At 38.8% G+C, this 26,029-nt stretch overlaps 1 long non-coding RNA gene across 1 annotated transcript in view; it reads right to left on the bottom strand.

The window, feature by feature from the left end:
• Positions 1 to 365: 365 nt before the first annotated feature.
• Positions 366 to 26,029, bottom strand: part of LOC140627173 (uncharacterized) — a 150,197-nt gene continuing 124,533 nt past the window's right edge. Inside the window, exons 2-4 of the long non-coding RNA XR_012026050.1 lie at positions 18,742 to 18,926; positions 1,646 to 1,761; positions 366 to 480 (exon numbers count right to left, since the gene is read on the bottom strand). This is a non-coding gene — a long non-coding RNA (uncharacterized lncRNA). The remainder of the gene's footprint in view (positions 481 to 1,645; positions 1,762 to 18,741; positions 18,927 to 26,029) is intronic.

Here is a 26,029-nt window from a genome sequence, read left to right as displayed (position 1 = left end):
GAATAAAATTATTTGGTTAAAAGTTTAAGCCCAGGGTTAAATTTAGAATATGATTCATTGAAGACATCAAAATGAAAGAATCATCTGATGCTCTGGATGACTCATAATTTTAACAGATATTTGAAAATGCTAAGAAATCGCTTGTTGGAATGTATTTATTTTGTTATGTGTTGAGATATACCACCCTGGTGTACTTACAAAAGTATTGGCTTTATGGAGAAGACACCAGCCTTAAAATTTATTAGCTTGTATATTAGTTTTCTATTGCTGTGTAACAACTCACCACAAATTTACCGGTTAAAACATTATATATTTTTTTCTTTTTTTTCCCCCCCAGTTTTATGTAGGTCAGACGTACAGATCTACTTTACCTGGTCCTCTGCTCAGGGTTTCACAAGACTGAAATCAAGGTGTTGTCTGGAATGCAGTCTTATCTGGAAACATGACGAAGGATGAATCCATTTCCAAACTTTACTCAAGCTGTTGGCAGAATTTGGTTCCATGTGGTTAGAGGACAGAGTCTCCATTTTCTTGCTGTCAGCCAGGGGCCATGCTCAGTTGCTGGAGATTGCCCTCAACTCTTTGCCCTATGGCCATCTCCATAGTCAGCTCACAATATGGCATTTGCTTCTTTAAGACCAGCAGAAGACTCTCATTTGAATCTCTCTTGCTCTAAATTCCTCTCTTCAGGAAAGACCTGAATCCTCTTTGAAAGGACTTTCTTGATTAAGTCAAGCTCAGTCAGGATAATCTCACTTTTGATTAAATCAAAGACAGTGTATTCAGAACCTTGATTACATATGCAAAATCTCTTCACCTTTGTGATACCAGGTAATCAAGGAGAGAAATCTCATCATATTTACAAATCCTACACATATTTAAAGGGAAGGGATAAAACAGAGCATGTACACATATGGGGAGGAGGGGAATTGCAGAGTCCGTATTAGAATTCCGCCTACCACATATTGGTTTTGTGTTTATAAAAACCACATTTTCATATAAATTAAATAACTTCACATTTCTACTTATTTCGATTTGCGCTTTAAAGCTTTGCAAAATACTTGGCATACCTCTTATCTGGGGTTTGTGTGTGTATTATCCAATATTAGAGAAAAATAAATGGAAGGGGTGGTTAATGTCCTTCCAGTATCATAGAGTCACAGGTCCACCTAAAGGCTATTTAGGAGAGTAAACTGTATTTGACTTACTGTTTACTATTGATTAATGTTCCCAGACATGATGTTACATGTTAAATTATGGATTTTCATTTAGTATAGGTGCCAATAATTGGCAGAAAGGATAACCCAGATGTTATAGATTATATGACCTTGTAAGTCAATAACCAATTGTCTATATACTCTAGGAATTGTATCCATTCCTTTTAATATGACTTCTGCGTAGCTCCTCAATTTTACTTTTAAATTAATCTCAACATTGTACTGGCTCCCTTCATAATAAATTATTTAGATAAATATTTGACCTCACATATTTGCATGAAGTTCATCCCAATTACATGAGTTATTTATATGGGTGACAGGCACTGAGGGGGGCACTTGACGGGATGAGCTCTGGGTGTTATTCTGTATGTTGGCAAATTGAACACCAATAAAAAATAAATTTATTATTAAAAAAACGCAATACTTACCTGACATGTTTTGTACACTCTTGCTGCCAAAGCCAACCTAAGTTTGAACATTAGCAGTGGCAAAATCTCTATATCCCCAGGCATCCTTTCAATTTTAAGTTGACAAAAGGTCTTTCCTATAATAAGAGATAAATAAGATAATAAAACATACCACGTTTTCCAAGCTATATATATCATATATGTAATATAAGATCACATTAATTCTGGCAGGAAGTACTCAGTGAATACTTTTGAATCAATGACAAAATTAATGAAATGAGAGCAAGAATAGTTAATTGAGGTGAAGATTGTTAAAGAATATTTCATAGTAGTCTTATGAAAGTTTTATAAAAAGATAATTTCAAAGGTTAAAACTCAATTAGAAGTCTAGTTCAGTGGGCTTACTTAGCAGTAAGCCATCTCTGAAACCAGGTGTTCTATATGAAAATGTCAACACAGGGGCTCATGGGTGGCTTAGTCAGTTAAGCATCTGCCTTTGGCTCAGGTCATGATCTCAGTGGGGAATCTGCTTCTCCTACTCGCCCCCCTACATACCCTTTGGGTGCTTGCTCTCTCAAATAAATAAATAAGATCTTAAAAAAAATAAAAAGAAAATGTCAGCACAAACACATTCACAATTATTTTATTGTTCCACAGATCCTTGAGTTGTTTTTTCCCGTTGTTTTTCTATCCTTCAGGTTATATGATTTCTACTGTTGTCTTTACATTCACACTTTCCTCTGTCATCTTTATCTTTAATATATTATTGAGCACATTTAATGATTTCTTTTTAATTTCACATGTTTTTCAGTTCTGGAATTGCCATCAAAGTCTTTTTTAGAGTTCTAAGCTTTCTACCAATAATGTATATCTTTATTTTCATTTCAAGTATGTTCACCACTACCTCATGGAACATTGAACGTGGTTATGATAATCTGTTTTAAATCTTTGATAATCCCAGTGTCTGTGTCATCGCACAGCTGGCATCTGTCAATGGTCTTTCCCCTTAAATTTAATCAGATTTTTCTAGTTCTTTGCATGCCAAGTGTAAGAGTGCTGACAACACTGACTCCATCTTTGGCTCTGCATCTTGTTCATGCCCCAGCAATGACCTCCCTCAGAGCTATTTGTTTTAGGTCCCATGGAGGTTAGGGTGTGCTCTGCCTGGAATGTGGTAAGGCTTGTTCTAATTTTCCCCTAAAGTGGCACACAGAAGGCTCCATGTTACACAGCTAGTAGAGATAACTGGCACACAGACAGTGTCACTTTAGATAGCTACCCCATGACCTCCCCACCATGCCCCTCACTCTATAAAAGCTGGAGATTAAGAGCTGCACTTGGCAGAGAATAGGGGCGGAGATTACCTGTGTTTTGGCTAAACGGTCTGCAAAGTTCTCCTTGTCAGAAAGTTACCCTGGGTTAAATTGTGTACATGGTATGTAGTGGCTTGCTGAGTAGCTTGCTTCGTTTTGGGTCACAAAGGGCCTTCTCAGTCTGGAGTGATGTAGGAAACAAAGGCAAAAAGAAAGTAGATGAAATTAAATGTCTATATAACCTGCAGCCCATTGACAAATACTTGAGGCAGGCACAATATAATATTCCTGAGGAAGCTCCTAAGTGTCTTAATGTTACTGCTTTGCTAGGGAGAAAGACAGCCTTGGATTGACAATAACAAGGCTTCTGGTATTCCTGTGTCTTTTTTAGCATATGAAGATCCTCTTGGAACTTCCCTTATCTTTACTTCCCCCCAGCCCCAATGTATATAATCATTTGCTCCTAATAATGCCAGGGCAGCAGGAGCAGCAGCCAGCAGCAGTGCTTTCTGCCCATGGGTCCTGTTCCCTGTGCTTTAATAAAACCACCATTTTGCACTGAAGACATCTCAAGAATTCTTTCTTGGTCATTGGCTCTAAAACCCAACCAAACCTCACTGATATATTCAAAAAACAACATTATGGAGGACACTTTACTGACCCTGCTCTACCTTCTAACAATTGGTGAGGCAACCCAGAAACTAAAAATGAACCGAGCATGGGTAAAGGAACCCTCCTGGGGTAAGGCTCATTGTCCCCGGAGGGGGAAGGGAAGCTAGCTGTTGGGGAAATCCCAAGTTGGCCAGCCACATGGGGAGTTGGTCATGTTTTTTGAGTGTTTCAGGCCAGTGTGCAAGTACAGGGACAACCTGAAAACCCGCAAGGTATTGTTAGATATTTCATGTGAAACTAGGGGATGGAGAAGGGAAAGTGAACCAACTCTTGCAATGATGCTTAGCCATTGATTTCTGTGCTGCACCGTTACTGGAAGGGGGTTGTGAGTAGGGAGAGCATTGGAGCACACTCCAGAAGCACTGGATTGGGAGAGGGGATTGAGGGAGTGTAATGCTCCTCTAATGCAAACATTGTGTCTGGGAGAATCCAACAGCAGGAGGAAAACTTACAGACTGGGATGTGGGATGGCAAAGATGCATGGGTGCAGACTGCCATCTCCTAGGGTGAGAGCTGTTCTGTTCCAAGGGAGATGGGACCCTGGGGCATGGGATCCCTGGGATGGTGACTCTGATGGAGAAGATGTTGTCCTGGAGGAGGAGAATGATTTACTTACAGGCATGCCCTTTAATTCAGACAGAGACCCAGATCACATGTGAATCTGTCGATGTTAGAGAAGAGGTTCTCACTGGTCAGAAAATGATTATGAGGACGTAGTCTGCCACCGAATTGGTGGAACTAACCAGCCACTTTGAGCAAAGGGGCCTAGAAGGGGTGGCAGCTTGGGTATTGTGACTGTGGGATTGTGGAAGAGATGGCATTATGTTAAATGAGTTTGAGATGTCGAAGATGGCCTCAGACACTGCTTGATGTGCCTTGCGGCAGGAGTTCTGTGCCACAGGCATTGGTGAGAATCACAAGTACTTGGCTATTTTGAATGGATAAATGTTAGTTAGCATCGGGCTAATCTGGTCTGGCAGGGGGACGTTTCCTCCCTTCCATTGCACTGGACCTCTATGCAAGAACTCTAGGAAATTACACGTGAACTGGGAATGAGGGCCATTTGCAGACAGCATTTAGGAAGCCCAAACTAAGAATTATCTTTCTCTGGTATGAAAGACTATATCTTACAGTGAGCTCCAGGGGCATGGTTGAGGTTTTAGTGTTTGCCCTTGCTCCTAATGGTTAATTGGCCCACTGCTACAGTAGCAGCTATGGTGGCTGACTCAAGTGAAACCGAATCTGTCATAAAGGAAATAGATGGGTAGAAAAACAAAGGATCCTGCTGACAGTAAAATGGCAGAAAGGGGGCCTGTTAAGGTCTGTCATAAACAATTGTGGCAAGATCTAATATTAACTGGGACCTGAGAGAAAATAAGAGACAAACAACCCAATTTGACTCTCCCTCTCTGTGTGTCTCTCATTAACAAATAAATAAAATCTTAAAAAAAAAAGGAAAAAAAGTTACAGGGAACAAATTACCAAAGTCAGACAAACTATAGATCAGCAGGCTCCCTCCCTGCATATTTCCTCCATACCTGAGTGTATTTTGGGCCTCTATATTTTATTTTATTTATTTATTTGTTTAAAAGATCATTTATGTATTTATTCATGACAGACACAGAGAGAGAGAGAGAGAGGCAGAGACACAGGCAGAGGGAGAAGCAGGCTCCACGCAGGGAGCCCGACGACATGGGACTCAATCCCAGGTCTCCAGGATCACACCACCGGCTGAAGGCGGTGCTAAACCGCTGAGACACCGGGGCTGCCCGGGCCTCTATATTTTATAGGACCTGGATCTAAGTACAACAACAGGTAAATTCAGGTTGCATACCCAAGTAGTGAAACCCATCATTGTGAGTCATGCAAAGTGGGAACCTATACAGCCACTGGTTCCCCGAGAGTAATAAACCTCAAACAAGGTAAGCTACCTGTGGGACATAATGAGATTATTGCCACCTTTGGAGAATTAGAAAAGATAGGAGTAACCATGCCTGCTCAGAGCTCCAATAGTCCAGTTTTGCCTATAAAGAAATGTAATGGAACCTGGCCAATGACAATAGAGTATAGGGAACTCTATAAAGTTACTCTGTCCATCTGTGCCATGGTGCTCAGTATAGTTTTATTGTTAGAAAAAAACATGGCATCTATTAAGACATCATTATATACTGGACCTTCTAACACTTTTTTCAGCATTTTATTAGGATGTGCATCCCAAGACCAATTCACCTTCACATGGAGTTGAAGACTGTGGGTCTTCCAGAAGTTACCCCAAGGGTACTTTCATGGTCCTACCATTGGTCATGGAATGGTAGCTAGAGAGGATCCTTGGGTGGCTCAGGGGTCCAGTGCCTGCCTTCGGCCCAGGTTGTGATCCTAGAGTCCCAGGATCAAGTCCCACATTGGGCTCCCTGCATGGAGCCTGCTTCTCCCTCTGCCTGTGTCTCTGCCTCTCTCTCTCTCTCTCTATGTCTATCATGAATAAATAAATAAAATCTTAAAAAAAAAAAAAAAGGAATGGTAGCTAGAGATTTGGAAAAATGGGTATTACCAGAGGAGATGGTGCTTCATCATTGTTTAGATGACGTTATGTTAACTTGTGATAATTTATCCTCCTTATCTGTAGCAGTCACATTATTACAGGCATATTTAAAGTCATGAGGATGGGAGGTAAATACGAGAAGATTCAAGGGCCGGCTCAATAATGATAGCTCCTAGGCATCATCTGATTGGGTAAGACAAATGTGATGCTGGAGGCAGTCACATAAACTACAAGCTTTGCCAATCCGTAAAATGGTGAAGGAATTACAGGCTTTTGTTTATTGGGCTACAGGAGACCTTTTATATTCCCCATCTTACGAAGACATTAAGCCCTTTATATGCCTTGGTTAAAAAGAGAAGCCAGTGGGATTAGGGTTCTTACCAACCAGACTTTTGTTTAAAAAAGAAAAAAGATTGTATTTATTTGACAGTGATAGAGCGAGCATGAGCAGGGGAGAAAGGCAGAGGGAGCGAGAGGAGCAGACTCCCCTGCTTGAGCAAGGAGCCCAACATGGGGCTTGATCCCAGGACCCTAGGATCATGACCTGAGCCGAAGGCAGACATTTAGCCAACTGAGCCACCCAGGGTCCTCAACCAGAGACTTTCTTAAAGGCTCCAGTGCTATGGTTGCAGGTCTTGTCAGGTTTGAGGCTTATCATTTGGGAGGGATTTGTTTTGCAGTTGCCACAAAACCTCCCACCTGGTAAGACTTGAGTTCATTGGAAATTAGCTTGGAGAACCGCCCCTTCCCCCCCCCCCCCCCCCCCCCGCCAAGTAGCTTGATATTCTTATCCCTTGGAGCCAAGGTCTCACCTCCAGTATTATTCTAAACCCCTATTTCTACATGGGTCAGTGCCCAACACACGCAAATATCTGCTTCTGAACCTCTGACACTTGGTACTGAGGTAGGACTGTTAGTTTGGGTGCCAACTGAGATGCCTGTGTACAATATAGACATACCTAAGGTATAGGTATAGAAAATACCTAAGCTGGGATGGGTATTGGCTCACTGGGACTTCCTGTGAAACATTTATCACCCCTAGCCTTACACTGTTGTTCTTCCCCACTGTTGTATCAGAAAACTTCTTAACGTCAAGGGCTACCACTCATGTTGTAGTTCACAATCACTGAGGAACAATACAGTTCTAAGCATTTTCTTTGGTCTTATATTATTGCAGCTGTGGCATGGGGATGCTTTTGCTGATAGCTGGCTCTAGGGTTATAGTGGAAGAATGGCATGTAAGGGTGGTACAGGCCACAGAGGTCAGGGGCAGAGTGTAGGAGGCTGACAGCACTGACTCCATCTTTGACCTTACATCTTGTTCATGCCCACACAGTGACTTCCCTTGGGGCCACATGTTCCAGGCCCCATGGGGGCTAATACATACCATGACCAGAACATGGGAATGTTTGTCCTCATCTTCCCTAAAGTGGCATGCAGAAGGCATCACTTGGGGTGATCAGTAGAGATCCTCCAGTGTACAGAAGGCACCACTTTAGAAAACTACTTCGTGACCTCACCATCATGCACATCACTCTACAAAAGCTGGAGATGGAGGTCCAGACTTGAGAATAAAGATAGCAAATAGCTACATATCACCTGGAACATCAGTCTGCCCCGAATCCCATCATTAAGTTACCCTCAATGAAACTCCATAAATGGTATGGAGTGGCTTGCTTCATTTTTCAGTCTTTTTTTTAAAAAAATATTCATTTATTCATGAGAGACATAGAGAGGCAGAGACATAGGCAGAGGGAGAAGCAAGCTCCCCATGGGGAGCCCCACACGAGACACCATTCCAGGACCCCAGGATCATGACCCAAGCCAAAGGCAGATGCTCAACCACTGAGCCACCCAGGTGGCCCCATTTTTCAGTCTTAAAGTGCTTTGTCAGTCTGGAGGATATTATTTACTGGCACTTCTACAACTTATAACACCATGCAAACTTGGACCATGTCTTGGATATTGTTAACACTATGCTATGAAATTCTCTTTGAAGAATGTTGCTTTTCTGTGTTTTTAGTTGGAAGTCAACCCAGTTAGTTTTAGAGCGCAAGTTCTGTGTCACCTTCTGTATGAGGTGGTCCTCATATCCATGAAGTTTTCCAACTTCTTTTCAAGTGTTTCTTGGGTCTGCCACATTTGCTACTCAGAGGCTAGTCAAGTACTTAGGCAGTTGTTGATACGGTAAACTTCTTGAAGCCTTTGCTACACTTCTCTGGGTCTGTTCTGCTTATTAACAGCTTAAGACTCAGCCTGGAATTTATGTTGTTTCAATCTGTTGATTTAGGAGCTTCTCTTTTCCAGGTTCTTCTCTGGAACATTTCCCACATACCCCAACTTTAAGCACCCTCCCACCTCGTTTTTGGATTTGCCTGGCTGGAAAATGAAGTTCTTTTAGAGTTCTAACCTTTTACACTGTTGTACAATTCCATGTGACTGAAATCTCCTTTAGGGCAGAGTGGTGAGAAAAAATTAATTTCCATTCAGGTTTTCATTTTCATCCTCAATCTACCTGCTCTACTTGACACTTGAGATTCCTTAAGTGCTTTTTCTGTCCAGTTTTTAGTTGTAATCAGTGACATATACAGACCAATTTGGTTGGCCTCCAATTACTTTATTTCTTTAGGCCTCCAGTTATTTTATTTATTCATTTATTTGGCCTCCTGTTAGTTTAAATGGGCAAAATAGAAAACATTTCACATCTAACCCAAACTCAGTTTTAGAAAATGTAATGAGGGATGCCTGGGTAGCTCAGCAGTTGAGCATCTATGTGCCTTTGGCTCAGGGCGTGATCCCGGGTCTGGGGATTGAGTCCCACATCAAGCTCCCTGTGAGGAGCCTGCTTCTCCCTCTGTCTGTGTCTCTGCCTCTCTCTCTCTGTGTCTCATATGAATAAATAAATAGAATCTTTAAAAAAAAAAAAGTAAGAAAGAAAATGTAATGAAACCATACCAAGCTGGACATATAATTATATTGGTATGTCAAATCCTCCATTTTTTTTGTAATCATCAACTAATACAGTTAATGTGGTGAACAGTTAACATATATATAGTATTTTCTTCTCTTCCTTTGTAATGCCTCTCTCCCTTTCCTTCCTTACTTACAGTTTTGTTCAGTTAAGCAAAAACATCTAAATATGACAGGTTCTGTGGAAATTCTGTCATAGCAAATGAATAATAGAGAGTGGGTCACACTGAGTTTGAGACTATGATTCCACTCTTAATACCATGAATATCTGAGTTTGAGACTATGATTCCACTCTTAATACCATGAATATCTAAGGGACAGATCCTCTTCACTGCAATCTTTTTTAAAGATTTTTTTGGGGGGGGGGATCCCTGGGTGGCGCAGCGGTTTGGCACCTGCCTTTGGCCGGGGGCGCAATCCTGGAGACCCGGGATCGAATCCCACGTCGGGCTCCCTGCATGGAGCCTGCTTCTCCCTCTGCCTGTGTCTCTGCCTCTCTGTTTCTCTCTGTGTGACTATCATGAATAAATAAATAAAATCTTTAAAAAGAAAAGATTTTTTTTTTTAATTTGAGAGAGAAAGAACATGTGGAGTGAAGAGGGGCAGAGTGAGAGGCAGAAGCAAACTCCCCACTGAACAGGGAGCCAGACTGGGTGGGGCTTGATCCCAGGTCCCTGGTATCATGACTTGGGCTGAAGGCAGACACTTAACCAACTAAACTACCCAGGCACCCATCTTCATTGCAATTTAGAATACCTTTTACTTATTATTCAAGATTTAAGCACCTCCTTTTTACTAAATGTATTAAATCTTAGGGATAGAAATATAAAAATTTGCCGAAAAATGTTACATTGAGAGTTCTACAAATTTGATATTAAGCACTAAGAGGTATTCTGGAAACATGTTAATTGAGAGAGATGATTTGTAAGTAGGCTTATATAACAATTCTGACTTTTCCCCCATAATTGCACAATAGTTAATATGGTGAGAGTTATAGAACACTTTATTGTGCATAGGTCAGAATTCTAGTATTAAATTGAGAGAAACTGCAGATGTGGCTATGAAGAATGTCCTTGCTTGTAAAAAATATAAACTGACCTCAAGTTTCAGAGAATATTTTGATTAAATTTGAATTTCAGTTTGAATGCCAGGATCCATGTTGAATTAACTCCAGGATAAGCAACTCTACCAATAAACATGAAATGGAGCAAGGGAAGTTCAAAGACTCACTAATGGGAAGAGCAAGAGGAAGAAATACAGGAAAGGTGAACCGAAAAAAAAAAAAATTAGAGAGTTACAGTCTCAGATCAATACATCCATTCTATGTTTTGAACATGAGGAAACCTAAGTTCTAATTTGGTAAAAAAAAAAAAAAAAAAATTAGCTATAGTCCACAGGGGCACTGAGAGATAGAGTTCAGCAAGAAGAGGGGTCAGCAAACTTGATAAAAGGGCCAGATAATATTTTAGGCTTTGTGGGCTGCATGGACTCTGCTACAACTCTATCCCTGAAGTGCAAGAGCAGCTATAAACAATAGGTCAATAGGTAAATGGGGGTGGCTAAATTCCTTTTTTTAGAAAAAGATTTTATTTATTTATTCATGAAAGACACACAGAGAGAGGCAGAGGGAGGAGCAGGCTCTCTGGGAGGAGCCTGATGCGGGAGTCAATCCCAGGACCCAGGGATCATGACCTGAGCCAGAGGCAGATACTCAACCACTGAGCCACCCAGGTGCCCCGGGCGGGGGGGATTAATTCCAATAGAAATTTAGTAACACAGATAGTGATCCAGATTTAGCACATGGGTTGTGGTTTGCTGAACCCTAGCCTACAGCACAAACTGCTTGATTCCCCATTGAATATCAACTGCCTATCCCTGTGCAGGCGATCGGGACTTTACTTTTATAGAAGAGTACAAGGGACTAAAATTTAACATTAGGGGTGAGTTTTTCTGATCTCTGCAACTTAAAGTACATTTAAAAATAAGATGGATTAATGGGAAAAGGATGGATTAATGGATAGATGAATGTGATAAGCAACTATGGTAAATGTTAATTATGGAATCTAGATAACAGGTATATGTGTATTCCCTGTGTAATTATTTGAATTTGTTTGCACTTGAAAATGTTAATATAGAATATTTTAATATGGGATCAAATTCAAATTTCTTAAAATATGTAAGGTTACCTATAAAAATTCTTACTAAAATTAAATACAATAGTCTTATGACACATTAGAAATAACCAGTTTAAAATGAAATATTTTCAAATAATTATATATGCATCACTTCTACCTAAATTAGTTGTAGAATTTGTACACTTTCTCCATTCAACTTTTTATAACAGAGCTTAAAGCTGTTTGCTGGAAAAACCAACAAATGGTTAAGTTAAATGACATAAATTTCATTACCGATCCAGTTTTTAGGGTTTGCTTTATTTAGACAGTCATATAAATATTCATTTATTTTATTTTTTTTATTTTATTTATTTTTTTTTAATTTTTATTTATTTATGATAGAGAGAGAGAGAGAGAGAGGCAGAGACACAGGCAGAGGGAGAAGCAGGCTCCATGCACGGCAGCCCGACATGGGATTCGATCCCGGGTCTCCAGGATCGCGCCCTGGGCCAAAGGCAGGTGCCAAACCGCTGCGCCACCCAGGGATCCCTAAATATTCATTTTTGTCTAGGGTTTAAAGGCAAATCATATTGTGATTTTTACTCAAAGTTCTGTTAAGATTATTGGAAAAGGGAGGATCCCTGGGTGGCTCAGCGGTTTAGTGCCTGCCTTTGGCCCGGGGCATGATCCTGGAGTCCCAGGATTGAGTCCCATGTCGGGCTCCCTGCATGGAGACTGCTTCTCCCTCTTCTTGTCTCTGCCTCTCTCTCTCTCTCTCTGTCTCTCATGAATAAATAAATAAAATCTTCAAAAAAAAATTACTGGAAAAGGTGACATGACCCAGTACATATATAATGAGAAGTCAAGACAGGCTGGCCTGTGAGTGGTTAACTATAGTGCACATTTTTTTCCCCCTGAACTGTATATAACTTTTTTCTCAGCAGAGAAAGCTAAATGAAAATAGAAAATGCCCTCTTGCCACTCTGTTGTAATAGTATGCCTAATTTGAAAGTTATTATTGTTGTTCAGGTCTAATCCCATTAGAGGCAAATGTACATTATTTACCATTTTCAATAAAACATTATCTTTAATGATACCAACCATTAGAATCTATAAGATTTTTATAGCATTTGCCTTTAAGTATATGAATCCTAAAGAAGTTGTAATCAATGGATTATGTTAAATATTTTGATCAGCCTGTCAAATATGAAAACAGTTTACTAATGGTTCTGATTTTTGTATTGTGCCATCTCAGTCATTAAGGAAGACAGCCATGGAGTAGCAAAATGTATTAACCAATCATGAAGATAAACCTTCCATCTCTACTCTTTTTTTTTTTTTTTTAAGATTTCATTTATTTATTCATGAGAGACTCACAGAGAGAGGCAGAGACATAGGCAGAGGGAGAAGCGGGCTCCCTGAAGGGACTCCATCCCATAATCCTGGGATCACGACCAGAGCCAAATGCAGATGCTCAACTGCTGAGCCACCCAGGTGCCCTCTACTTCTTGATATAATGTTGACATTATTATTGACTGGTGTACTCTGATGCAAGTATTGTGGAGGCCAAGAAAAATTAAGGCCATTCCACCTAAAGTTTAGCATTAGCACAAGTACAGCCATCTTAGGCCCCTGTGAATAAGAGCTGAACTTTACAGGAAAAACTGCAGAATGTCCTCAGCAGGGAATCCCATATCAGAAAGACAACAGAGCTCAGAATTGCCCTCGGCAGAGAATCCCATATCAGAAAGACAAGCGAGCCCACCCCCGTGGTAGAAAGTCCCATATTAGAATGAGAACAGAGCTCAATGCCCTTGAAAGCCCCATATCAGAATGTAAACAGAACTTGAGAAATTCCTCTGCCCCTTCTGAAAATCCCCTAAACCAGCCTATAAAAAACCCAGCTGTAACCCACTTCGGGTTCCAAGTCCCTGCTCCACTGTGTCGGGTATACTTGGACCCAAGCTCCAGCTTGCTAATAAACCCTCGTGCGCTTGCATCGGTGTCGGCTCCTTGATGGTTTCTCGGATTCGAAATCTTGGGCACAACAGTATGAGAAAGTAGTTCCAAAGCTATGTACACACATAGAAATCACCCTAAGTCACAAGCTGCATAAATACGAAGAGTAGCAATCAATCACAAAATTCCTAATTCCACCAAAATCAGGCCAAAAGCATCTTCATTTTGCCTTGGATGGGCAAATAGTTTCAGGGAGGAAGAACTTCCCCTGCCCTATGCTTCTTCTGCCTGGACTTAGAATCAAATGGACATCAGACAGATTAACAGGAGAAAATCAAATTTAATAGGCATACATACAGGGAATTGACACAGACAGAAGTTCCAAAGACAGTGAGGCAATGTCAAGCTCATATGGGCTAAGGAGAGAGGTAGGGGACTGAGGACACAAAAGGAAGAAAGACAAGGAGGCCAAAGGAAATGTTTTCAAAAACAAAGCAGATAAGGTGAAGGGGAGTCTGTTAATAGCTCTCTTTCCTGGAACAGTCTGTCCTTTCCAATGCAAATATAGGCATTGGAGGGGGAGGCAGAGGGCTTTTCTACAACTGCTGGGTTTTGATTACTTTTAACTCGAAATATTCTTTATGCAAAATGGCCCACCTTGAGGCATCCTGGCATGGGCCCCTACAGTTGTCAACACTTCACATTTAAATTAATAGCTCAGGGTTTTCAGCCTTCTTTTTTTCCTTCTTCTTCTTCTTCTTTTTTTTTTCTCTCTCTCTCTCTCTTAATGACAAGATAACAAGTACAAAGAACAAATCAGCTGAAATTGTGTTCAGTCATAAACAGTTCAAGGAAATAAAAAATGAACAAACTAACGGACAGGCCACTTTTAAACCATTGAGTTAATAGAGACCAGAGCTGCATTTGATCAAAACCTAGCACAAATCAGTAGTGCATGTTAAAATCAGATTTCCACTGTTGGGTATTCTCTAAATAGTTACTTAGCCACTTCATAATGAATAATAAGACAAGTATAGTTCAAGTATACTTGTAAAAGTATGCTCAATGACACTGTCAGACCAAAGCTTTTAAATAACCCACAAGCAAAAAATCTGATTGCACATATGCTACCATAAGCCCAGAACTATGCAGTTGGAAGGCGTGCAAAAGAAGTTTAAAGACTAGGCCTGATTTTTGCATCCTAGTTAAGAGAAATTAAAAGTGACAGCATAAACATGACACTGTTTAATATTGATACAACTGTGGTAGAATTTGTGTTTAATATAGCCCCCCAGTTAAATGGGCTCTTAAACACATGATACAAGTGATAGAGTTTCTGTTTAAAATTCTTTTAAAATTTTATTTTCTATTTGAATCAATTTATAGTTCTAGTTGGTTCTCTCATGTAGTAGTTGACTGTAACAAGCAGATGACAGAATAAGGAGGCAGGAGAGCACCAAAACGGACTTTAAAAAAATCACATCCATGCTCCTTGCATGGTGTTTGTGAAGCAGTAGCGGTTTTGGATCTACTACACCTTCTGGCCTTTGAGCTTAGGTTGATGAATGCTCCATATGTTGTAATAAACTGACTCAGCCGTCTGCCACTCACAGCTGTGTGATGGTGGAAAACCTACTACTTTGACTCCACTCTTTCCCTCAGGGCAAATCCCATCTACTTTCCCAGTAAATAAATGAGGACACATGTATGTCCTAGAACAATTCAAGTACTCTTTCAATGGAAGTTCTTTTCCTTACGCTGGCTTCATCAGAATTAGATTTAAAATACACTTAATGTTTTTCCTAGGGGGAAAAAATTGTATCTAAGCATCTGGCAATACTTGGTTAAAAAAAGATAACAAATACAGAGATGAACATGTTTAATGGAGTGATAAACTCCTAGGGAATGAAAGAAATAAAAAGAAAAATGGAAGTTGGGGGCAGTTAGAGGTAAGCTACGTCATTTTATTTATTTATTTGAGAGAGAGAGTGAGAGATCATGAGCAGGGTGGAAGGGTGGAGGGAGAAGCAGACTCCCAGCTGAACAGGGATCCTGGTGCAGGGGATCTAATCCGGGACCTTGGGATCATGACCTGAGCCAAAGGTAGATGCCTAACTTTAATAGACTGAGCCACCCAGGTGCTCCGAGGCTGTAATTTAAAGCCACGTGCCTTAAAGGCACCACCTTCAATGAAGGGGTTAAACTAAATAAAACTTGAGGTCAAAAAATAAGATTAGGAAAATCGAAAATTTATAACCATACACAATCTTCACCTTGGGCTGGTGTTTGAACGTATAGTATCAAAATGATTTGAGAAATCCCCAAAGAAAGATAGTTCTGTAAATTTGACTCAGGTGGACAGTGCCAAAAGCAAATCCCTTCTAACAGGATACCTCTTCAAACCAAGGTCATGCAGTATCCCTACACGTACAGCCCTACTAAACAGGAGATTTTCACAAATTATAAATACATGAGAAAACAAGCTATGTGAGAAAAAGAAAAACTTTAAATAGAAATAGAATTTCAAGAGCCACAATTAATGGAATCAGTTGATTGAAAGCTGGAATAATTTTTGTGTTTTTCATAAGCAAAGAATGAGCAAAGCTCAAAGTAGATAAACAGGATGTTCAGTTTTGCTAGAAATAAAAGGTATGCCATGGGTTAATTATCATCAACCCACCCTGATAGTGTTATACAAGACTCTACACGTTGGGACTGTGCATGGAGTCCTGGCTCTGGCAAGAACTAACTCTATGGCCCTAGGAAAGCTACTTTTACTATCTGTGTCAGTTTTCTCACTTATAAAATGAGGATAATATCTGAGTTTAGTGTTTTTATTAGGATAAGATAAGATTATAAAAGCCCGTAGTTAAATACATACCAATAGATATTCAATAGGAATAGTTAAATGTATTCATATTAAAGTGCGCATTCAAAACATTTTACTATCTAATGAATAAAGTGTTAAGCATTGGTAAACAAAGCTGGTTAAAACAAAAGAAATGGTCAGGTGGTGAAAGACTTATAAATAAGCAATTATAATACAATGGGGGTTTTTTTGGTCTTAATGTTGATGCATATAGATTGAAACTGAAATCTGTAAGGGTGAGTGGTTCAAATTTCATCATGATGTAGTTATTGAATGCTTTACACGAAAGGAAGTATTCAATCTGGGGCACCTGGGTGGCTCAGTGGTTGAGCATCTGCCCTTGGCTTGGGTCATGATCCCAGGGTTCTGGGATCGAGTCCCACATCGGGCTCCCCATGGGGAGCCTGCTTCTCCTTCTGCCTATGTCTCTGCCTCTCTGTGTGTGTCTCATAAATAAATAAATAAAATCTTTAAAAAAGAAGTATTCAATCTCAATAAAAAATGGTTAATAAGAATTTCTTGGCAGAAAAGGGAAGTGGAAAGAACCCTATGGCAAAGTCAAAGAGGCACAAGATTATATCCCAAAAATGACAAGTAGTGCATTGCAGATTAAGTTTACTATATTAAAGGCTATATGGAAGAAAGCAATGTTGACTGTAACAAAATTGACATGGCCTTGTACGTGAAGTTTAAGAGACTGGAACCAATATTAAGTGTTAGAGAATTCCACTTTTTTAATTATTTTTCATAGGGAATTTAATTTTTAGAGTTCAAAGTCATATGGAAGATAGTTTCCATAAATAATGCATTTCATATTTTCTTCAATCATACGTGGATGGACACTTAAGGTGTTTCCATGTCCTAGATATTGTAAATAATAATGCAATAAGCACCAGAATACAGATAGCTCTTGAACATAGTGATTATAATTTGTTCAGATATATAGCCAAAATTGGGATTGATGGATCATATGAGTGTTTTACTTCTAAATTTTTTTTTTGAGAAACCTCAGTTTATCGCAGTGGCTGTTTGCACTCCCACCAACAGTGCACAGGCCTTCCCCTTTCTCCACATCTTCACCAACTCTTATCTCTTGTCTTTTTGATGATAGCCATTCTGATTAATGTGAGGTGATATTTCACTGTGGTTTTGTTTTGAAATTCCCTGATGATGAGTGAAGTTGAACATTTTCTTTTGTACCTGTTGGCCATCTATATGCCTTCCTTGAAAAAAAAAATGCCCATTCAAGACTTCTGCACATTTTGTTGTTGTTGTTTTAGAGAGAAAGAGCTAGCACACACTAATGGGGTAGCAGGAATACAGAGGGAGAGGGAGACAGAGAATCTTAAGCAGGCTCCAAGCCCAGCATGAAGCCCTACATGAGGCTCTATCTCACAACCCTGAGATCATGACCTGAGCAGAAATTAAGAGTCAAATGCTTAACCTACTGAGACACCCAGGAAACCCTTCTGCTTGTGTTTTTTAATTGGATTGTTTTTGCTTTGTTTTGTTTTGTTTTTGGCTTTTTTGTTTTTTTGGTTTTTTTTTTTTGCTATGTGTTGTAGGAGTTTCTTACCTGCTTTGGATTCACTCCCTATCAGGTATAGTGTTTGCAAATATTTTTTTCCCAGTCTGTAGATATCCTTTTTATTTTATTGATTTTTTATTTTGCTGTGCAGAAGTATTTTAGTTTAACATAAACCCTCTCATAGGTTTTTTTTCTTTTTGTTGCTTACGCTTTGGATGTCATATTCAAAAAAATTATTACCAAGACCAGTATCCAGAAACTTTTTCCTTATATTTTCTGTTAGGAATTTATAGTTTCAGGTTTAATGTTAAAGTCCTTAATCCAGTTAAATTTTTTTATTAGAATTAATTTTTGTAAGTGTTATAAGATAGAGATCCAATGTCATTCTTTTATATGTGATTATCCAGTTTTCCCAACACCATTTATTTAAGAGACTATCCTTTACCCACAGAGTATTCTTGGCTCTCTTGTCCTATGTTGGTTAATCAAATATGCTCAGTATATTTTTGCATTCTCAATTCTGTTCCATTGGTCTACATGTGTGTTTGCTAATTCTTTTGTTTGAAGTTTCAAATTTGCTCCTGAATGCCTATAACAAATTTTTTATTTACTGTTTTTTTCAACTCTCCAATTTATTTACCTTATCTCTTTCTTTCCTCTATTTGTTGAAACATAGTCATCATAACTTCCTTTACTTCTATAATCACGATTTTCTTTAACATATAATTGTTCCTTTCAAGTCTTTATTAAATACAACACCTAGTTGCTCTCTTGGTTTATATTGCATACTTTTTTCCCCCAGTGAGTGAGTTACACTTTCCATTTTCTTTGCATGGTCTTATGTTTTTTTTGAAACTTAACATTTCTGATAATATGGCCTTTGTTCAATGAGTGGAGTGTGGCAGAAGGGAGCCCCCACCTCTTAGTCACACATGCTGCAATCCTAGCCTCAGCTATAGGCGCCAGTGACCTGGAGGACAAATGTTGATACCCTGCTCCTTTTGGGAAGAAAACCTTTTGATGTGGAACTGGGAAGAGAGGAAACTGTTTTCTTTCCCTTCATGGACTAGAGTGTCCATCTCATTGAACTTGACCAGGGGAGGGAGGATATGGATGTTGGTTCACATACAAAGACTCTTATAATTCTTACCTTGTTTTAATAGATTTTCTTGAATAAAGGATCTTCATTTGAAGTATTCCTTGAGGTCGATTTTCAGAGAATTAAATGTTTGTCTTTTTAAGTAATTTTTACCACTTACAATAATGGCAGGTAGGTCTGTGGAGCTCCTCACACTGTCAGTCCAGATGTAGAACCTCAGCTTTTTTTAACATGACCTAATTTAAGAATATATTTTACATCATGACCCGGTAAGTACATGCATGTCTGTACACTCTTAATAGTAACCAGATTTTACAGAATGATACTTTTCCTTACTAAGTGTGACTCATTCCACTATCTTCCTATTCTATTTTGCCTAATTAAAAAAAGTACTAGTTGGCAATATCTGTATTGATTTTTCTATCCACTAATAGATTGTGACTAACAAATTGAAAAACACTGTTCAAGTTGATTTGCAATCTTGGTTTATTTGCCCACTCATTTATTCTTTTATTAATTGAATCTGTAATTATTTAGCACATTAGTTCAATTTTCATTTTTGAAAGTACACATATGAGCGAAATATAATTGTTACTCATAGGAGCTTAAAATCTACTTGGGGAACATATTAAATATGGAAATGCTATTGACAATAGACCTAATCTTGGATCATGTTAAGCAGAGGAGTAATGCAATCATATCTGTGTTTCAGGAAGTCAAATTCGGATGTGGTATAGAGGTTGGATGAGTGATGGGGAGAAGCCAAAGTCTGGTATATCAATTCAGAAGCTTTTGCATTAAGTCAGCAATGTGGTGTGAATTCTAATTTAAATGTAGTAGAATCAGATACAAGAGTTGACAAATGGGAATCTAAAAGACATGTAGCAGATCGGGTCAGTAAAATACAATGATAGGTGAATTTTAAGATGAAGACTTTTTTTGTGCAGTGGAGGATGCCTGTGGCATTATTTACTTGAGGGAGAATAGGAGGAAGAAGGGATAGGTTTAGGGAAAAAATTGGCAAGAAAATGTCTCTTTTTGTGAGTGTTGATGATTTGTTCTTAATTGAAAAAATATGAACTTTGAGAAAAGCATTAATTTAAAAGTGTGGTAGAAATTGGAGGAATTGAACAGAAAGTGATACACCATTGAGTGAAAATAAAAAGTATTCAGCAACTCTGTTATTTGTGAAATTATATTTGACTTAATATGTATTATGTAAATGTTTGGTACTATTACTTTTGTGTTTTTAAGTGTAATGCATATAGTCACTTCCATTTTAGTGAAAAGTCGTAGTTACAAAAGAAAGCAATTTAAAGAGTTAAGGTATAATAAAGTACAACAATTATATCTGAAATCAATTATGAACTAAAACATTTGCAAGAGACCATGTTATTTTGACTGTAGAGTAACAGTGAACTATTTGAAAGTAAATGACTGAGTTTAGACTTTTGTGAGTGATTTTGATGCTTCCAGGTTTTAAAAGCAGCAAAAAATAATATTTATTTGCACTTGCATACTGTAGCTGAAATACCATCCGCTCCTGTTGATCACAAACATAAGAACCAGTTTTAAATTCCAACACAACCACTTATTAACTATGTAAAAATGAAGTAATTTTTGTCTTTAAACCTTGTTTCTTCATCACAAAGTATGAAGTAACACCAATTCCTTCCCAGAGTTGTCAGGATTCAACACAGAAGCTAAATGAAGGGATGAGCATCCATACTTGGCATGTAGTGGATACAAATGAATGAGATATAGGAAAAGACCTGCATCTACACATTAAATAGTAAAAATGAGTGAGCTGCTCAATCTGACATTCATAGTATTGCTGGAAGGAATACAGGCAAGCATTCTTCTTCTACTTTAGTAGCCATGTTATCATGGAGCAGAGTGACTGTAATCTTTGTTGTAAAGAATATTATTGCTCAAGTCATGTCATTTTTAGTCAATAGTAAAGGCCGTAATCCCCCAAATTTGAGGATAAAGATAAATACATTAGAAACTACTGCCTAGGGGCACCTGGGTAGCTCTGATGGTTAAACATCTGACTCTTGGTTTTGGCTCAGGTCATGATCTTGGGTTGTGAGATTGAACCTCAGTCAGTCTCCACACTGAACACAGTCAGCTTGAGATTCTCTCCCTTTCTCTCTCCCTCCCCCACTGCTCCTATCCCCTCTTGACCTTTAAATGCTCTCTCTTTCTCTAAAACAAATAAAATCTTAAAAAAAAAAAAAGAAACTACTGCCCAATTGAATGTTTCCCTATTAAAGTGGTTTATATTCTCCCATAATTTCAGTGATTCTAACCATTCCCAAGGTCATATCACTAGGAAGTGTTTTGTAATTAGCAATTACCAAAAGTCAATTTTTATGATAATTTGTGATGGCACTAATATCTATAGAACAAATTCTCAAATGCAAATTTCTATTATGTTTATATAGTTTTAAAATGAGACTATAGGTGCCTTTCAGCTAGTTGTCAGAGAGGTTCACCTTCCCCAACACTTAACCTATAGGGATTTTATTATTTTTTTAAGATTTTATTTATTTATTCATGAGATACACAGAAAGAGAGAGGCAGAGACACAGGCAGAGAAAGAAGCAGGCTCCATGCAGAGAGTCCGACGTGGGACTCGATCCCAGAACTCCAGGATCATCCCCTGAGCTGAAGGCAGATGATCAACCGCTGAGCCACCCAGGCATCCCAATCTATAGGGGTTTTAAGTGTAATCACATTTACTCATAAATGCTTCTCCAAGCCCTCTGAAATCTCAGCTGGATAGCCAAATGCTGGTAGTGATGGTCAGGCAGCCTGTTGCCAGAGGAGCAGGGGCAGAATGATATTCCAGCTCTAAGGGTTCTTGATTTAGTGTCCTTGGAGCAGTATCAACATGTAATTTCCATTTGCATTACCCCTAGTCCTAGAGTTTAAGGACTATGGGAGAAGGAAGGGGCCAAGGAATATATAAATAAATGTATCATAGGGAAGTGTGGTAAACAAACACATTTACTTCTTTTGTCTCCATTAGCCCTCTTTTTGTCTCTGCTTTTGGAGGAGGGAGCTGTGGGACAGAAGATAACAATGTATCACTTGGGATTTTCAGACATGCCTGTGGCAGGCAGCAGAAATTTAGCAGAGTTTCAGGCCCTCCGGCCTGCCACTACTCTGGGGCCTACTCAATCACACTGTGATCAATCTCTCACACATACACATGCACACATGTGTGTAAAAAACAAAGAAAATGTTATAAGGCTGTACTCTAGTTAACAATATTTTAACAATGTAAACTTACTTCTTTTGCTATTCAATTATATGTCACCATTGGGGAAAACATTAGAGTAAGAGTTCATTGGACTCTATTTTTACCAATTCCTAGGAGTCTATATTTTATTTTAAAGATTTTATTTATTTATTCATGAGAGACATAGAGAAAGAGAGCGGCAGAGACACAGGCAGAGGGAGAAGCAGGCTCCATGCAGGAAGCCTGATGCGGGACTCGATGGGACCCCAGGATCACGCCCTGAGCCAAAGGCAGAAGCTCAACCACTGAGCCACCCAGGTGTCCCAGGAGTCTATATTTTAAAATAAAAATTAAGAGCATGATAATTATGAAACTATCAGAAATTTGAACACTAAATGGTTGATATTTGCTGATATTAAGGAATTGTTCATTTTTAGATGTGACAGTGGTACCCTGGTTGTTTTTCACTCTTAGAGATTAACTGTAAATATTTGCAGATGATAGAATGTCTGGGATTTTCTTTTTTTTCAACACAATATGGGAGGTGAGGAAAGAAGTGGGCATATATCTGAAGTAGAATGGGCCATGGTTTTCTAAATATTCATACTGGATAATAAGTGCATGGAGATTAATTTTATTTCTGTGTATATTTGAAGTTGTCCATAATAAAAATAGAATCAACAAAACAGTGATTTCCCATGTAAGCTTTTTCAAACTGTACCACTTGAGACTAACTGTAAATGTCAGGTTCTCAGTCAATACCATAGACCACCTTATTCTCTCACATAAAACCTTTAATTCTGCTGCCGGTGATTTGATTGTCAAATCAATATGGGGAAACCAGGCACAGACTCTATTAATAAAGTCTCCTAAGTAGTTAATTTTAGAAACTTCCACTGTAAGATAGATAAAATGAACACCATTTAAATTTGCAAATCTATTTTTAAAGAGGTCATTTAAGCCCTTTAGAACAAAAGTATATCCTCATTCCTTAACAGGCAAGTTCAACAACATGATCACTTTAAAAGAATAACAACACATTTTTCTGCCCATGGCGCTAATTAGTCTCTGATTTAAAAAGCTAGAAATCACTTTGGCAGCAAGAAGTGTGTCTTGAAACTTGTCCTTTGTGCCTGTACTACTGAAACTAGACACTGGCAATCTTTTTCAGAGATAATTTGAAAGTTGTCTTTAACCTAAAAATCATTAGTAAGATATGTGTGAAATTTTATTTTTTTAATTTAGAAAACTTTATTTATTCATAAGAGACAGAGAGAGAGAGAGGCAGAGACACATACTAAGGGAGAAGCAGGCTCCTAGCAGGGAACCCAATGTGGGACTCCATCCCTGGACGGGGATCATGCCCTGAGCCAAAGGCAGACACTCAACCGCTCAGCCACCCAGGCGTCCCTGTATGAAATTGTATGGAGAAATTTTGCCAACCTATGAAATTTGCAAATTGTATTTACCTTTGCTATTAGTAAAATGATGGTTTTAACCAGCTCTTAATGCTTTACTTTACATTTTATTATAATTCAAAACGATTTTAATGTATTTAATTGTCAACATTTCAGACTTAGTTTTTTGTTTATGATAGCCTATGCATTAATAAAAGTTTAAAAAATTTCTATTAAATCACCTATACTTAATAAAGTCCTTAAAGGTATATTAGAGAAAATATTTTATTTATTTATTTTTAAAGATTTTATTTATTCATTCATGAGAGACAGAGAGAGAGAGAGGCAGAGACACAGGCAGACGGAGAAGCAGGCTCCATGCAGGGAGCCCGACGCAGGACTCGATCCGGGGACTGCAGGATCACACCCTGGGCTGCAGGCGGCGCTAAACCGGGGCTGCCCGAGAAAATATTTTAATATCAAAATCACCTTATGGTCATTATTTGTGCCATATTAACTTAACATGGGAGAAAAGTAATTTCTTACTTTTCACTGGTGTTGACACCTTTTTCATTACATTCTATAATTATAATTTCTTTGCTGATGTTGGGGAGGAAGACTTTCCTCTGCCCTAAACTCCTTCTAGCTGGATTTAGAATCAAATCGACATGAGACAGATTAACAGGAGAAAATCAAATTTAATACTGTACTTGTGGGGAATCCACAAAGACATGGAAATTCCAAAGACAATGAGTCAACAGGAAGCTCAGATGCACTAAAGAGAGGCTAGAGTCTGAGGATACAAAGGGAAGAAAGACCACTCAACAATAACACCAAAGGAGATGTTTTCAAAAACAAAAGTAGCCCTCTTAGGCAAATAAGTTTCTTAGGTGCAGGGGTGTCTCTGTAAATAGCTCTCTTCCTGCTACAGGCTCTCCTTTCCAATGTAAATTTAGGTAGTTGATGGGGAGACAGAGAGTTTTTCCTGCATCTGCCAAGTTTTGATTACTTTTAATTCAAAATAATCTTTATGCCAAAGTGGCCCATCGAGGGCCCTTGGCCCCTACACTGAATAAAAGTAAAACAGAAGATAAAAGAAATGAAATAAGTTGACTTGTGCAAGGTAATATTGTTATTATTTATCTGTGATCACTGGGTGAAACCTTTTCTCTCTAATTCATTTAATGCTTTTAGTGATGAGAAACATCAACTATTGCCTTTAAGTACTTCAACTGGATTAATGTTGCTTTATATTTCTTGCCGTATAGTTTAAATTGCAGAGTGATGAGAGTTTCATTAGGCTCAAATGGAAGAAGTTCTACAACCTCAGTTTTTTTTTTTTTAATTTTTTTTTAAATATTTTTTTATTTATTTATGATAGTCATAGTCACAGAGAGACAGAGAGAGAGGCAGAGACACAGGCAGAGGGAGAAGCAGGCTCCATGCACCGGGAGCCCGACGTGGGATTCGATCCCGGGTCTCCAGGATCGCGCCCTGGGCCAAAGGCAGGCGCCAAACCGCTGCGCCACCCAGGGATCCCTACAACCTCAGTTTTTACCAAAAATTCACAATCATTGCCAGGTAGGAAGTTCGTGGTGAATGGTTCAACATTTCTGATTAAATTTGAGTATTACCCCACTCTCTCATGACTAGAGATGTATCTGGCTGCACTAACGCTGCAGTTAAGCATTCATACTGCCACGCAGCTGTCAGCTTGATACTTGTGACTTTATGGAATCCTTACAGAATAAGAATCAGGAGGCATCTTTAAAATTTACTGAAAAGTGTCACTCTTCCCAGGATGACAAAATGGAATCCTAAGGATTTTTTCAGTGAATTTTGTTTTTATGGTATACTAAGAAATAATGCAGTCACTACAAAAATGGGAAGAGCTCAACAGCCCAAATGAAAATTCAGTCATTTGTTTTTTTGTTTTTTTGTTTTTTTTTTAATTCAGTCATTTGTAAATTCATATGTAAAATAACTGACCACAACAGCTACCACAAAGTCTTTTGTTTCAACATCTATTCCATTGTGACATTTACTCCCCTTAGCTTTCCACTTACTGAGATGAAAGTGCTTTACAGGCTTTTTGAGTATTCTTGGGCCTGAAGATGGGTTGCTATGATCTGAAGTTAACTGAGTGACATTTAAGACTCAAGTGGCTGTCTTCCTGCCAAGGTTGATTACATTTGAGATGAAGACTGTGAAAGAAGTTGAGGAACTCGTCGGTATAATAAAGCAGGGAAGGAGAACACTGAGTGGGATATTGTACATGAGGAATTTAAAATCCAAACCGATAGGAGATGCAGGTAGAAGGTAAAGTGCCAACTCCAAAAACAGGTCCAGTGGTGAAACAGAAAACGAGACAGGGTACATTTAGATGGGGGCTCATTGATCTGTTCAGCCAATGTATACCAAGTCTGGTGATAGAGGATTTGAAAGTGGACTGTGGATGTGGACAGCCTGGATTAGGATGGCGGTTCTATACAGGTGCATGACTTCAGACAATTTACTTAGCCTTTCCATACCTTAGTTTTCTGATCTGTTGAATGAAATTAATCCCTGTCAAGCCATCAGATCAGTGCTTTATAGTGGAAAGTGCCCACGACCAATACTACTACGGTCATTATCTTTGCTGTTATCGTTTTAACATTTTATTACCAGTGTTAGGCAGTGATGCATAATCAAACAG

The sequence above is a fragment of the Canis lupus genome, chromosome X (assembly GCF_048164855.1).
Source record: "Canis lupus baileyi chromosome X, mCanLup2.hap1, whole genome shotgun sequence".
NCBI classification, from domain to species: domain Eukaryota; kingdom Metazoa; phylum Chordata; class Mammalia; order Carnivora; family Canidae; genus Canis; species Canis lupus.
The sequence above is the reverse complement of the archived record's forward strand: the minus strand, read 5'-3'. Positions and strand labels throughout refer to the sequence as shown.